Source organism: Tachyglossus aculeatus, assembly GCF_015852505.1.
Source record: "Tachyglossus aculeatus isolate mTacAcu1 chromosome 12 unlocalized genomic scaffold, mTacAcu1.pri SUPER_6_unloc_2, whole genome shotgun sequence".
NCBI lineage: Eukaryota > Metazoa > Chordata > Mammalia > Monotremata > Tachyglossidae > Tachyglossus > Tachyglossus aculeatus.
The window spans coordinates 9,024,721-9,038,080 of record NW_024044829.1 but is presented as its reverse complement, the minus strand read 5'-3'; the positions used below and the strand labels follow the sequence as shown (position 1 = coordinate 9,038,080).

Below are 13,360 nucleotides of genomic sequence, written 5' to 3'. Positions count from 1 at the left end.
AGCATGGCTCAGTGGAAAGAGCACGGGCTTTGGAGTCAGAGGTCGTGAGTTCGAATCCCGGCTCCACCACATGCCTGCTGTGTGACCTTGGGCAAGTCACTTCACTTCTCTGAGCCTCAGTTACCTCATCTGTAAAATAGGGATTAAGACTGTGAGCCCCGCGTGGGACAACCTGATCACCTTGTATCCCCCCAGCGCTTAGAACAGTGCTTTGCACATAGTAAGCACTAAATAAATGCCATAATAATAATAATAATAATAATAATTATTATTATTATTATTATTATTCACTGAATGCTAACTGTGTGCAGAGCACTATACTAAGAGCTTATAAGAGTACAATACAACAGAGTTGGTGCACATTTCCCTGCAGAGCCACTCCTATTGAGTTTCAGGAAATTATTTCCCCTTAAGACGGGGTGCCATTTATAAGAGATGTATTTGGTCTCCAAAACCAGTCCTTTCCCTTCCTTCTTCCCTAGCTAGTGTCTTGCGATCTTCCTGATGCTTTGAAATGGCCCAGGCAGACCCCAAGTGAGGAAGTAGTGGCTACCGCCAAGATTCTCACTGCAGGACTTTCTATAAACAACTGGCATCCTTAGGATGAGTTTCCTTTGGAATAATTAAGTGGTAACCCAGGAAGATTAAGGGACTTGCCATGGTTTGACCAGAAAGTTTGTGACTGAACATGGCTAACCATAAACAACCCCTTCATTTTCTTCCACTGCAACATGAAGAATCGTTTTTGGATGGGCCTATCATGATCTTGACTGTGCCTGCTGCATAGTCTTTTCAGCCCCTCAACTACTCATAGGTGAATTTCACTGTCAGTGGCCTCTTCTTTGAATGATAAGGGCAGCTATACACTTAATTCACCAAGACTCGCTGCATCACCTCTGCATGCTATGAAAATCATCACCAAGACTCGCTGCATCACCTCTGCATGCTATGAAAATCACCACAGAAAGAGCTTTACCCACTAGATTGTTAACTCCTTGAGGACAGAGGTAACTTTTATCAACTCTATCTTATGGTTCTCTCCCAAGTTTTGAGCTCAGTGTTCTTCACACAGTAAACACTCACTAAATACCAGGCCTTCCCAGACTGAGACTCCTCCTTCCTCTCCCCTTCCTCCCCCTCTCCATCCCCCCCACCTTACCTCCTTCCCTTCCCCACAGCACCTGTATATATGTATATATGTTTGTATGTATTTGTTACTCTATTTATTTATTTTACTTGTACATATTTATTCTATTTATTTTATTTTGTTAATATGTTTTGTTTTGTTCTCTGTCTCCCCCTTCTAGACTGTGAGCCCACTGTTAGGTAGGGACCGTCTCTATATTTTGCCAACTTGTACTTCCCAAGTGCTTAGTAAAGTGCTCTGCACACAGTAAGCGCTCAATAAATGCGACTGAATGAATGAAATGAATGAAATACCAGTCATCAACTGACAAACCTAACGTTCTGGTGTCTTCTTTCTGTTGATGACTTTCTTCAGAGCGTCTTTCACTTCCTGCTGTCTCAGGCTGTAGATCAGGGGTTGAACATGTGTGTGATTACTGTGTAGACTAACGGACTGACCTTTCCAACATCCTGAGAGGCACCAGACTGAGGTCGCATGTACACAAAGATGGCCCTTTCATAGAAGACAGCCACCACAGTCAGGTGAGAAACACACATCGAAAAGGCCCTGAACCTCCCTGGAATGTCTCCCGAGGACAGAAAGGAGGATGTGGGCATAGGTGACCATGATGAAGAGAAAAGGAATGAAGACTGTGATGCTGCTGAAGACAAACGCTACCATGTCTGGGAAGGAAGTGTCTGTAAATGCCAGCCTCAAGACTGTCAGCACTTCACAGTGCAAATGGTTTAATATATTGGGCCCGCAGTAGGGAAAGCTCGAAGTGAGGGCATTGATCACTAGGGAGCTCAGAAAGATGCTGATCCAGGAGGTGATTCCCAGCTGGACACACGTCACTCTGTTCATGATCGCTTTGTAATGTAACTGGTGATACATGGCCACATACTGATCGTAAGCCATGACCCCATGAAGGACGCATTCAATAATCCCGAAGGAGAGGGAGAAATACATTTGAGTGGCACATTCGGTGAATGAGATTTTCTTTATCACCCCAACCAGGTTGAAAGCGTTTGAGGGACATTGGTGGAAGTGTAACACATATCCAGGAAGGAGAGATTGGCAAGGAAGAAATACACTGGGGTTTGAAGTCGGGGCTCCAGGCAGATCACAGTAATTACAACAACGTTTCCAGACAATGTTAGCAGGTAGAAGAACAACAAAATACCGAAAAGCATAAGTTGGACCCTTGGCTGGACAGAGTCCCAGAAAAATATATATGGTAATGTATGTTACAGCTCCTACTCTATTCCAATCCTCCTCGACCTCTCAGCTGCCTTCGACATTGTGGACCACCCCCTTGTCCTCTACATGCTATCCAACCTTGGCTTCACAGACTACGTCCTCTTCTGGTTCTCTTCTTATCTCTCCGGCCATTCATTCTCAGTCTCTTTTGTGGGCTCCTCCTCCCCCTCTCATTCCCTTACTGTAGGAGTTCCTCCCTTCAAAGCCCTACTGAGAGCTCACCTCCTCCAGGAGGCCTTCCCAGACTGACCCTCCTCCTTCCTCTCCCCTTCCCCCTCCTTCCCTTCCCCTTCCCCCCTCCTTACCTCCTTCCCCTCCCCACAGCACCTGTATACATATATACATATATATATGTATATATACATATTGATTACTCTATTCATTTATTTATTTTACTAGTACATATTTATTCTATTTATTTTATTTTGTTAATGTGTTTTGTTTTGTTGTCTGTCTCTGCCATCTAGACTGTGAGCCCTCTGTTTGGTAGGGACCATCTCTATATTTTGCCAACTTGTACTTCTCAAACGCATAGTACAGTGCTCTGAACACAGTAAGTGCTCAATAAATACGATTGAATGAATGAATGAATCTGATGTTTCTGACGGGAGATTTCATCCTCACAAGGCCACAAATGTTTGGTTTCTTCCAGTTTGTTCCAAACATCCGTGTAATTACCAGTGGTATCCTTCCATGAAACTTTTCTTTTCTCTTTATATTTGGGTTCCATTTATCCCCTCCAGGTTATGGAGACCCCTTTCCTGTTCTGCAGAAGATCTGAAAAATCATGAGAAGTGTCTCTATGGTAACAACAGTCACCTCATTAGGGGAAAAGGGGACGTGCTATTAAGCTGATGTGGTATATGCTACCCCCAGATTATTAGAAAGATATTCTTATATCTTATTTCTTTCCCTACTCTAGTTTAGCATTCCAATTTTACAGCTCAAGCAGAACTTCCCTGATGTATTGTTCCATTTGACCTTTTTTTTAAGTGAGAGAAGGGAAAAACCATGAATTACCTTTGTTATTTTTTATCAGCTTTCCCTTCCTGTCAACCATGGGGGTGACATTTTCTTGGCCTTTTTTTGCCAAATATAGATGAATACTTTAAGACATGAGTTCATATATCGTTGCTTGTGGCATGCTTTTTGCCTTGAGCTTTTCTAATTTTGTAAATTCATAAGCCTCCTCTTTGGTTCTCTTTAATGATCTAGCTTAATTCCCATGCTTGGTAGCTAGTTCCTTTGCCTTCCGTGTAGTGTTTAATATAGGTTCTGGGTTTGATCAACTTGATATACTGTAACCAACCCTCCTATGATAAATTTTGTTCCTTTTCTAAAATGTCCCTTTGAAGAACAACCTGCTTTCTTGGACTGACTTTTCTCTATCATATCCTCCCTACTAGTGTCCTATATCTGTTAAAATTTGCTTTCCTCCAAATTGTTTATTTCTTGTGGATTTTTTTTCCTTCCTAATATTTAGATTATCTTATACTTGTTTCCAGCAAAGTATCCATTCACTTTCAGTTCTCAACAAATTCTTCCTTTTCTTAAAATGGAATCAAATATGTCCTGGTTTGGTGCTCTACATTTTACTCTCGGAAAGTGTTTCAGTGGAAACTTAAAATTTGTGTGATGACTTTTGGCCTGATGAACTGCTTTGCTGCATCCACTTCCTTCTCCTCTTTCTTTTTCCCTTCTTCCTCTACTCTCTCCTTCTTCTCCTCATTGTCCTCCTTGTCTTTCTTCTCCTTTCCTCCTCTTTTCCCTTTCCTGTTTTTCAAGGGCTTAAATCAGTCTCTCCACACTGTAAGCACTCAATAAATACTATTGATTAGTTCTCCTCCTCCTCTCCCTCCTCGTCATCATCCTTTTCTCTTTTCCTTCCTCTTTCCTTCCTCTTTCTCCAACTCTTCCTCCTCCTCCACAACCTCTACCCACCATCCTACATACTACATCAAGCATCATTTAGGAGTCCCTATCATGTGTAGAACCTAAACCTGTGGTAAAAGAATGTCCGTACCCTGATAACTTAGTGAAGAAGGTATTAAAATTGATATCGAACCTCTAAACAATCTTGGTCATCATGAGGTTGAAAAGGAAGATCAGAGAGGGCTTTATTCTGTCAAAGCAAGTTTTCCCATTCTCCAAATAACATTGAAATGATTTTCTTTCAACAAAATAACCTTTTGAGATTTAAATAAAGCTAAAAGCTTTTAGAAGCCTAGGAAAGAGGGTCTCTAACCACCTTCAGTTATTCAATTCTACTTGAAAAATTTGTATTATCTGCACTTTATCCCCTGTGTCCAATTACAGTCATAAAGTCACAAAGGAAAGGGGCTTCTAAAAACTTGTAGCAAAGAGGATTAATTAACATTTTCTGTTTATGGTTTTGAATCAGTCATTATATTAAACTTTAGGGATAATGTTCCATGACCTATATCCAAATTAGCAAAGACAGAAAAACATTTGTGAATGATTCATTTCTCAAGTGAGCTCTGTGGACTTTTCTGACCTTACTGCTGAGTCACATTTTTATTGAATCAGGTTCTCTTAATACTGGAAGAAACCTCACAAAATCATAGAATCAAACCCTCTACCTCCAAACCTTGCTTTGCACAAGACAGGCAGGGTTGGTTATCTTATTCCCCAAAACAGCAATTTCATTTCTTGCACAAAGTCTGTCCAATGCCAACTAATCGTCACTATCAAGCAATTGTTCCCTGTCTGCAATTGAAAGACTTATTCCTCAATTCTGAACTCAATGGTCTTAGGACAAAATACTTGTGATAACGTTTCATGAATCTGGGCCCAGCTATCAACAATTCGTTACCTTCTCTTCTCCAAACTAATAGCTTGATTTTCCCTTTAAATTATCTATTTAGCTAAACCCTTTAGTCATCTTTGTAGCTCTTCTCCTGATTCTTCATATATTCCTTATTCATCTCTTAAAATGGAGAGGTCAGATCTGGACATGGAATCTTACTGAAGACCACACTAGGGTCTATTTATTGATTCTTTCGTGTCTGCCTTTTAAAGAATAATAATAATAATAATAATAGCAGCATTTGTAAATGCTTACTTAACCACACTGTACTAAACTCTAGGGTAGATTCAAGATTATAGGTCAGACACAGTCCCTGTGCCACATTGGGCTCACATTCTAAATTGGATCTCCCTCCCTTCTTCCTGAGGCAAAGGAAAGTTAAGTGACCTGCCCAAGGTCACACAGCAAGCAGGTAGCAGAGCTAGGACTATAACCCAGGTCCTCTGATTCCCAGGCCTGTGCTCTTTCCACTAGGCCACTGCTACTGCTAGTGTCATTGTTCTCTATGTTATTCTCCACAAATCCATTTGTGTAGCCTGTGGGCACCTGGACTGTAATCCGAGTTCTGCCACAGGTCTGCTGTGTGACCTTAGGCAAGTCACTTAAATTATCTCGGCCTTAGTTACCTCATCTATAAAATTCAGATAAAGAATATGAGCCCCATGAGGGACAGGGACTGTGTCCAACTTCATTAACTTGTATCTACCCTAGCACTTACAACAGTAAATGCTTAACAAATACCATTATCATTATTATTACTATTACTTTTGGCCATCCTTAGGAAGGTAGTTATAATGTTGCCAGTGCTTGTCTTGTTTTAATTGATGATCATTAAATCATTACATTTAAATAGGCAATTCATGAATGTACACATCCATATATATATATAGTAAGCTTCTAGTACGCAGAAAAAAATGTGGGATTATTTTCTCTAGAAATCTAAAGTAACTGCTGAAATTCTTTGCATATTTATCATCACCATCTTACCTAACCAGACTATACTACACCATACTGGGCAGCCAAATTTGTTTAGAAGCTGCCAGAAACCAGATTTGCTGTTGTTGTACAGTATAGACATCTTACTATTGACTTCCTGAGCTTTTCCTCATTTTATTCTGCAGCACTGATCTTATTACCTGGATGGTGTTGAACATAATCCTCTTTGAAAGGGCAATTCTTAAATGAGGTCAAATCATTTTGAGGTCTAGTCTTAATTCCCAGAATATTGGAAACTCCGCAACATTCAGGGTCTCCTAATAATAATAATACTAGCAATAATTGGGGTATTTATTTAGTCCTTTCTATATGTGAAGTGTAGTACTAAGCATTGGGATAGATACAAGATAATCAGGTCCCACAGAGGCCCCACAGTCTAAGTAGAAGGGAGAACAGATATTGAATCCCCATTTTGCAAATGAGGGAACTGAGGCATAGAGAAGTGAAAGTGACTTGCCCAAGGTCACATAGCAGACAGACGGCCTGCTATGATTAGAACTAGGGTGCTCTTTCACTAACCAATGCTGTTTCTCTTTCACCTGTGAGTGTATGGGTCTCATTATCCAAGCTAATAGAAACTTCAGTCTACCCTAGACATTCGGTGTCAATCCTAATGGGGCCCCACTAAATACAGAGACATTGATCTCTATTCTCTACCAATATCCGTTTTATCACCTGCACTCCTACCTAACGACAATTTAATCCACACCCTTTTTTTCCGTGTCACACTACAGGTTGAAGATAACATTTTTCAGGATCTTGTGGCAAGGGAAGCTTTCTACTACCCAACACAAAGAAATGTGTGCGAACTCAGCTGGGATGCAAACCTGGGCCAATTAAGCATGCTGTACCCGCACAAGTTTTCTGTTTGGTCAGAACGTGGGAGTTCCAAATACCACAGGGAGCAGAGTGGATGAGATCACAATTTCAGGTTTATTTAAATAGTTCCATTATCTCAGCTATGAAACCAGACTTCCTGACTCTCCAGCTGGCTAGAGGTGGTGGTTACCATTTCTCTGATTCCTAAAGACATTATTTCTCCCATTTTGGATATTGGCTGTTCTCTCCTTCCCATACAAGGCCTCTGGTATGCAGGACAGTTTTCCTTCTCCCCATCCAGTGAATGAGAAGCACCATCAAGTGGAACTCAATTTTTCCTCTAATTCACAAATACAGTGGAATCCCAAATAATAGTAATAATAATAATGGTATTTGTTAAACACTTACTATGTGCGAAGCACCATTCTAAGTGCTGGGGTAGATACAAGGTAATCAGGTTGTCCCAAGGGGGATCACTGTCTTAATCCCCACTTTTACAGCTAAGGTAACTGAGGCAGAGAGAAGTTAAGTGACATGCCCAAAGTCACACAGCTGACAAGTGGTGGAGCCGGGATTAGAACCCACGAACTCTGACTCCCATGCCTCCACTTTTTCCACTAAGCCATGTTGCTTAGACTGGATATTCCTGCTGAGATTCAGGTGAGCTACTCTGGGGTGGGGGTTGGGGGAGAACCCCAGATCAGGGAGATAATCACCGCCCACACTGGGTTTACAATATTGTATGCAGAGCACTGTACTTGTAATTGAGAGTACAATATAGCTGACACACTCCCTGCCCACAAAGAGCAAAAAAATTACAGGTTAATAAGAGGCAACCAGCTCTAAGGATATGTACATTTAGGGGTTGGGGTGAATATCAGACTACTTAAATGGTTTGGACCCAAATATATAAAGGGATGCAGTGGGGAGGGAGAATAAGGTGGCAATTAGGGAAGACTTCCTCTAAAGAAGGGATTTCTGGTATGGCTTTGAAAATGGTAGGGGGGCAGAGGGACTGTCGGCTTTGAAGGGCGAGGGAATCCCATGGAGGAAGGAGGATATGAAGCAAGGGGTCAATAACATTAATTAATTAATTATTAATCATGGTATTTGTTAAGCATTTACTATGTGCCAAGCATGTTCTAAGCGCTGAGGTAGATATATGGTAATCAGATTGTCCCACATGGGATATGAGAAGACAAGATTAGATTTTAGTGCTCAGCTCTGTGTTTTAAGTACTCTTGAGCCTGGTGTGCCCTAATGAGGAAATTTTCTCCAGAGCTACTCTTGTCATTATATGGACAATCTATGCTGTTTCTACCAGCAGGACTGTGGTTAGGAGGAACAAAACCAAGAAGTAAGTTTCCTAAGCAGACCAGTAGCTAAATCTTTGAACAATACTTTGAAAATCTACTTATCAAAATGAGGGGTGGGGGTCCTTAATGATTTCACAGCGAGCCATGACTTTCTAGGGATCCATAACCAATGGTATTTACTGAGCTCTTGCTGGTGATCACTCTACTAAACTCTTGGGAGAGTACAATACAATGCAGTGCAAAGATAGATGGGCTCTTGGTAAGGTTCCCTCTTTAAAAATTGCCTTTCTTATTGATTTTCTGAGTGTTCTCACTTAAATGAGCCATAGAAAGAGCCAGTTCATATGGTTGCTCTCATTTACTTGAACCTCTTCTCGTCCTTTGCAACATGGGTTTGTTACCTTTTCTCATTCACAGCCACTCTCAGCACAAACCATTTCTAACCCTTTCAGTGGATGGTTGTAAATTAAATAATAGAAAACTGAGAAAGGAGAGAAGGAAATACTGATAAGGAGGGGATAACTTTGAGAGAACAATTATGGATGGCCATGCCTTAAGGGGAAGAGCATGATCTAGTGGAAATACTGCAGAACTGAACGTCAGAGTACTTGGATTCTAATCATGGTTCCATCACTTACCACCTGTGTGACCTTGAGTAAGACACTTAATTTCTCTGTGCCTCAGTTTCCTCAACTGAAAAATGGGGATTCAAAATCTGTTGTCTCTCCTTAGATTGGGACCACCTTTTGGGACAGGGACTGTATCCAGCCTGACTCCCTTGTATCTACCCTAGCACTTCACGGCTTCAACTATCATCTCTATGCTGATGACACCCAAATCTACATCTCTGCCCCTGCTCTCTCTCCCTCCCTCCAGGCTCGCATCTCCTCCTGCCTTCAGTACATCTCCACCTGGATGTCTGCCCGCCACATAAAACTCAACATGTCCAAGACTCCTTGTTTTCCCTCCCAAACCCTGCCCTCTCCCTGAATTTCCCATCAATGTTGACGACACTACCATCCTTCCCATCTCACAAGCCCGCAACCTTGGTTTCATCCTCGACTCCGCTCTCTCGTTCACCCCTCACATCCAAGCCATCACCAAAACCTGCCGGTCTCACCTGCGCAACATCACCAAGATCTGTCCTTTCCTCTCCATCCAAACCTCTACCCTGCTTGTTCAAGCCCTCATCCTATCCCCTCTGGATTACTGTATCAGCCTCCTCTCCGATCTCCCATCCTCCTGTCTCTCCCCTCTTCAATCCATACTCCACGCCGCTGCCTGGATTCTCTTTGTCCAGAAACGTTCTGGGCATGTTACTCCCCTCCTCAAAAATCTCCAGTGGCTACCAATCAACCTATGCATCAGACAGAAACTCCTCACCCTCGGCCTCAAGGCTCTCCATCACCTCTCCCCATCTTACCTCACCTCCCTTCTCTCCTTCTACAGCACAGCCCGCACCCTCCGCTCCTCTGCCGCTAATCTCCTCACCGTGCCTCGTTCTCGCCTGTCCCGCCGTCGATCCCCGGCCCACGTCATCCCCCTGGCCTGGAATGCGCTCCCTCCCCACATCCGCCAAGCTAGCTCTCTTCCTCCCTTCAAGGCTCTACTGAGAGTTCACCTCCTCCAAGAGGCCTTCCCAGATGGAGCCCCCTCCTTACTCTTCCCATCCTCCCCCTCTCATCCCCTCGCCTTACCTCCTTCCCCTCCCCACAGCACCTGTATATATGTATATATGTTTGTATGTATTCATTACTCTATTTATTTATTTACATATTTATTCTATTCATTTTATTTTGTTAATATGTTTTGTTTTCTTCTCTGTCTCCCCCTTCTAAACTGTGAGCCCACTGCTGGGTAAGGACCGTCTCTATATGTTGCCATCTTGTACTTCCCTAGCGCTTAGTACAGTGCTCTGCACACAGTAAGTGCTCAATAAATATGATTGAATGAATGAATGAATACTTAGACCTGTTCTTGACAAATACTATTTAAAAATTAAGGTGATAATTGAGAAAAAGAGAAAGAGGAAAGAGAAAATGCCAGGTGATTGTGAGACAGGAAGGTATGTAGTTAGTTTCTATTGTCATCTCATTGTTCAGCTGGGATACATCTACACAGAGCCCAACCAACAGCTTTCTTCCACTGGGGAGGAATATTAGGAAGGAAAGTCATTGGGCTGGGTCTGGGAGTTGAGATATTAAACAAATGATATTGGCTCTCATTATATGGTAAGCTCCTTGAGGGCAGGAATTATGTATTTTACTTTATTTTCACCCAAATGCTTGGTAGAGGTATTGGAAAAATTATATGCAAATTGGATTCCTCTATTTAGTCATCAACAACTTAAGAGGTTTAGTAATGAAACTGCAGCATTGACCAGGCTAAGAGTCTGGTGGTTTGGAGTCTGGACCCAATTCTACCTCTTTTTCTTGGGCAATATTCCACTGATATAGAGGAAGGAAAAACCAATGGAGAAGAGATGAAAGGCTGCTCAAATTTTCCCTATCCTAGGGCAAGCTAGCTGCTGGATTGATCCATGTATTGAGTAATAAATATGTACAAACATATATACATATATACAGGTGCTGTGGGGAAGGGAAGGAGGTAAGATGGGGGGGAGGGAGAGGGGGACGAGGGGGAGAGGAAGGTAGGGGCTCAGTTTGGGAAGGCCTCCTGGAGGAGGTGAGCTCTCAGTAGGGCCTTGAAGGGAGGAAGACAGATAGCTTGGGGGATGGGCAGAGGGAGGGCATTCCAGGCCCAGAGGATGGAAATTGAATCCATCAGGTCCGACCTCCCCAAAGTCACCCCCCACCTTCTCCAACCCCCCCGGCTCTCAAAACTCTCTGCTATTCTCCCATCCGTCCCAGCAGTATCCTCAGAGGAGCTCTCCTCCCTCCTCTCAAGTGCTAATCCGGCTATCTGTGCTTCTGACCCCATTCCCTCTCGTCTCATGAAATCTCTTGCTCCATCCCTTCTCCCCTCCTTAACTTCCACCTTCAACTGCTCACTCTCCACTGGTTCCTTCCCCTCTGCCTTCAAACATGCCCATGTTTCTCCCATCCTAAAAAGCCCTCTCTTGACCACACCTCACCTTCTAGTTATCGGCCCATCTCCCTCCTACCAATCCTTTCCGAACTCCTTGAACGAGTTGTCTACATGCGCTGCCTCGAATTCCTCAACACCAACTCTCTCCTTGACCCCCTCCAGTCTGGCTTCCGTCCCCTACATTCCACGGAAACTGCCCTCTCAAAGGTCACCAATGATCTCCTGCTTGCCAAATCCAACGGCTCATACTCTATCCTAATCCTCCTCGACCTCTCAGCTGCCTTCGACACTGTGGACCACCCTCTTCTCCTCAACACGCTATCCGACCTTGGCTTCACAGACTCTGTCCTCTCCTGGTTCTCCTCTTATCTCTCCGGTCGTTCATTCTCAGTCTCTTTTGCAGGACCCTCCTCCCCCTCCTATCCCCTTACAGTGGGGGTTCCCCAAGGTTCAGTGCTTGGTCCCCTTCTGTTCTCGATCTACACTCACTCCCTTGGTGAACGCATTCGCTCCCATGGCTTCAACTATCATCTCTAAGCTGATGACACCCAGATCTACATCTCTGCCCCTGCTCTCTCCCCCTCTCTCCAGGCTAACATCTCCTCCTTCCTTCAGGACATCTCCATCTGGATGTCTGCCCACCACCTGAAACTCAACGTGTCCAAGACTGAACTCCTTGTCTTCCCTCCCAAACCCTGCCCTCTCCCTGACTTTCCCATCTCTGTTGACGGCACTCCCATCCTTCCCGTCTCACAAGCCCGCAACCTTGGTGTCATCCTCGACTCCGCTCTCTCATTCACCCCTCACATCCAAGCCGTCAGCAAAACCTGCCGGTCTCAGCTCCGCAACATTGCCAAGATCTGCCCTTTCCTCTCCATCCAAACCGCTACCCTGCTCGTTCAAGCTCTCACCCTATCCCGTCTGGACTACTGCATCAGCCTTCTCTCTGATCTCCCATCCTCGTGTCTCTCCCCACTTCAATCCATACTTCATGCTGCTGCCCGGATTGTCTTTGTCCAGAAATGCACTGGGCATGTTACTCCCCTCCTCAAAAATCTCCAGTGGCTACCAATCAATCTGCGCATCAGGCAGAAACTCCTCACCCTCAGTTTCAAGGCTCTCCATCACCTCGCCCCCTCCTACCTCAACTCCCTTCTCTCCTTCTACAGCCCACCCCACACCATCTGCTCATCTGCCGCTAATCTCCTCACCGTGCCTCGTTCATGACTGTTCCATCATCGACCCCCGGCCCACGTCATCCCCCGGGCCTGGAATGCCCTCCCTCTGCCCATCCACCAAGCTAGCTCTCTTCCTCCCTTCAAGGCCCTACTGAGAGCTCACCTCCTCCAGGAGGCCTTCCCAGACTGAGCCCCCTCCTTCTTCTCTCCCTCGTCACCCTCTCCATCCCCCCATCTTACCTCCTTCCCTTCCCCACAGCACCTGTACATATGCATATATGTTTCTACATATTTATTACTCTATTTATTTATTTATTTATTTTACTTGTAAATATATATTCTATTCATTTTATTTTGTTAGTATGTTTGGTTTTGTTCTCTGTCTCCCCCTTCTAGATTGTGAGCTCACTGTTGGGTAGGGACCTTCTCTATATGTTGCCAACTTGTACTTCCCAAGCACTTAGAAAAGTGCTCTGCACACAGTAAGCTCTTAATAAATATGATTGATTGATTGATTGATTGCTGGAGTGCAAAGAAAATAAATCAGTTGATAAAATTTGAGAGTTTGAAAAGATCTTGATCAATTTTCTGGTCTTGTTCCCTGCTTCTAGAGTGGTGTGTAGTTTTGTGCCTATTACTTGGGTGGCTTTCGAGTTTTTACTTTAATATCTCAAGAAAGGAAGATTACACAAACAGTATATATTTTCTTCCCCCTCATCCCAGGTTGGAAACTTAATTCTTCTCATTCCAGTTTGTTTATTGTGCCTCCCTTTCATCTCTGTTACTAGCA

The 13,360-nt window shown here is 43.6% G+C and overlaps 1 pseudogene; it reads right to left on the bottom strand.

Moving 5' to 3' along the window:
* Positions 1 to 1,459: 1,459 nt before the first annotated feature.
* On the bottom strand, positions 1,460 to 2,319 carry LOC119921345 (annotated as a pseudogene).
* Between the last annotated feature and the right edge of the window lie 11,041 nt (positions 2,320 to 13,360).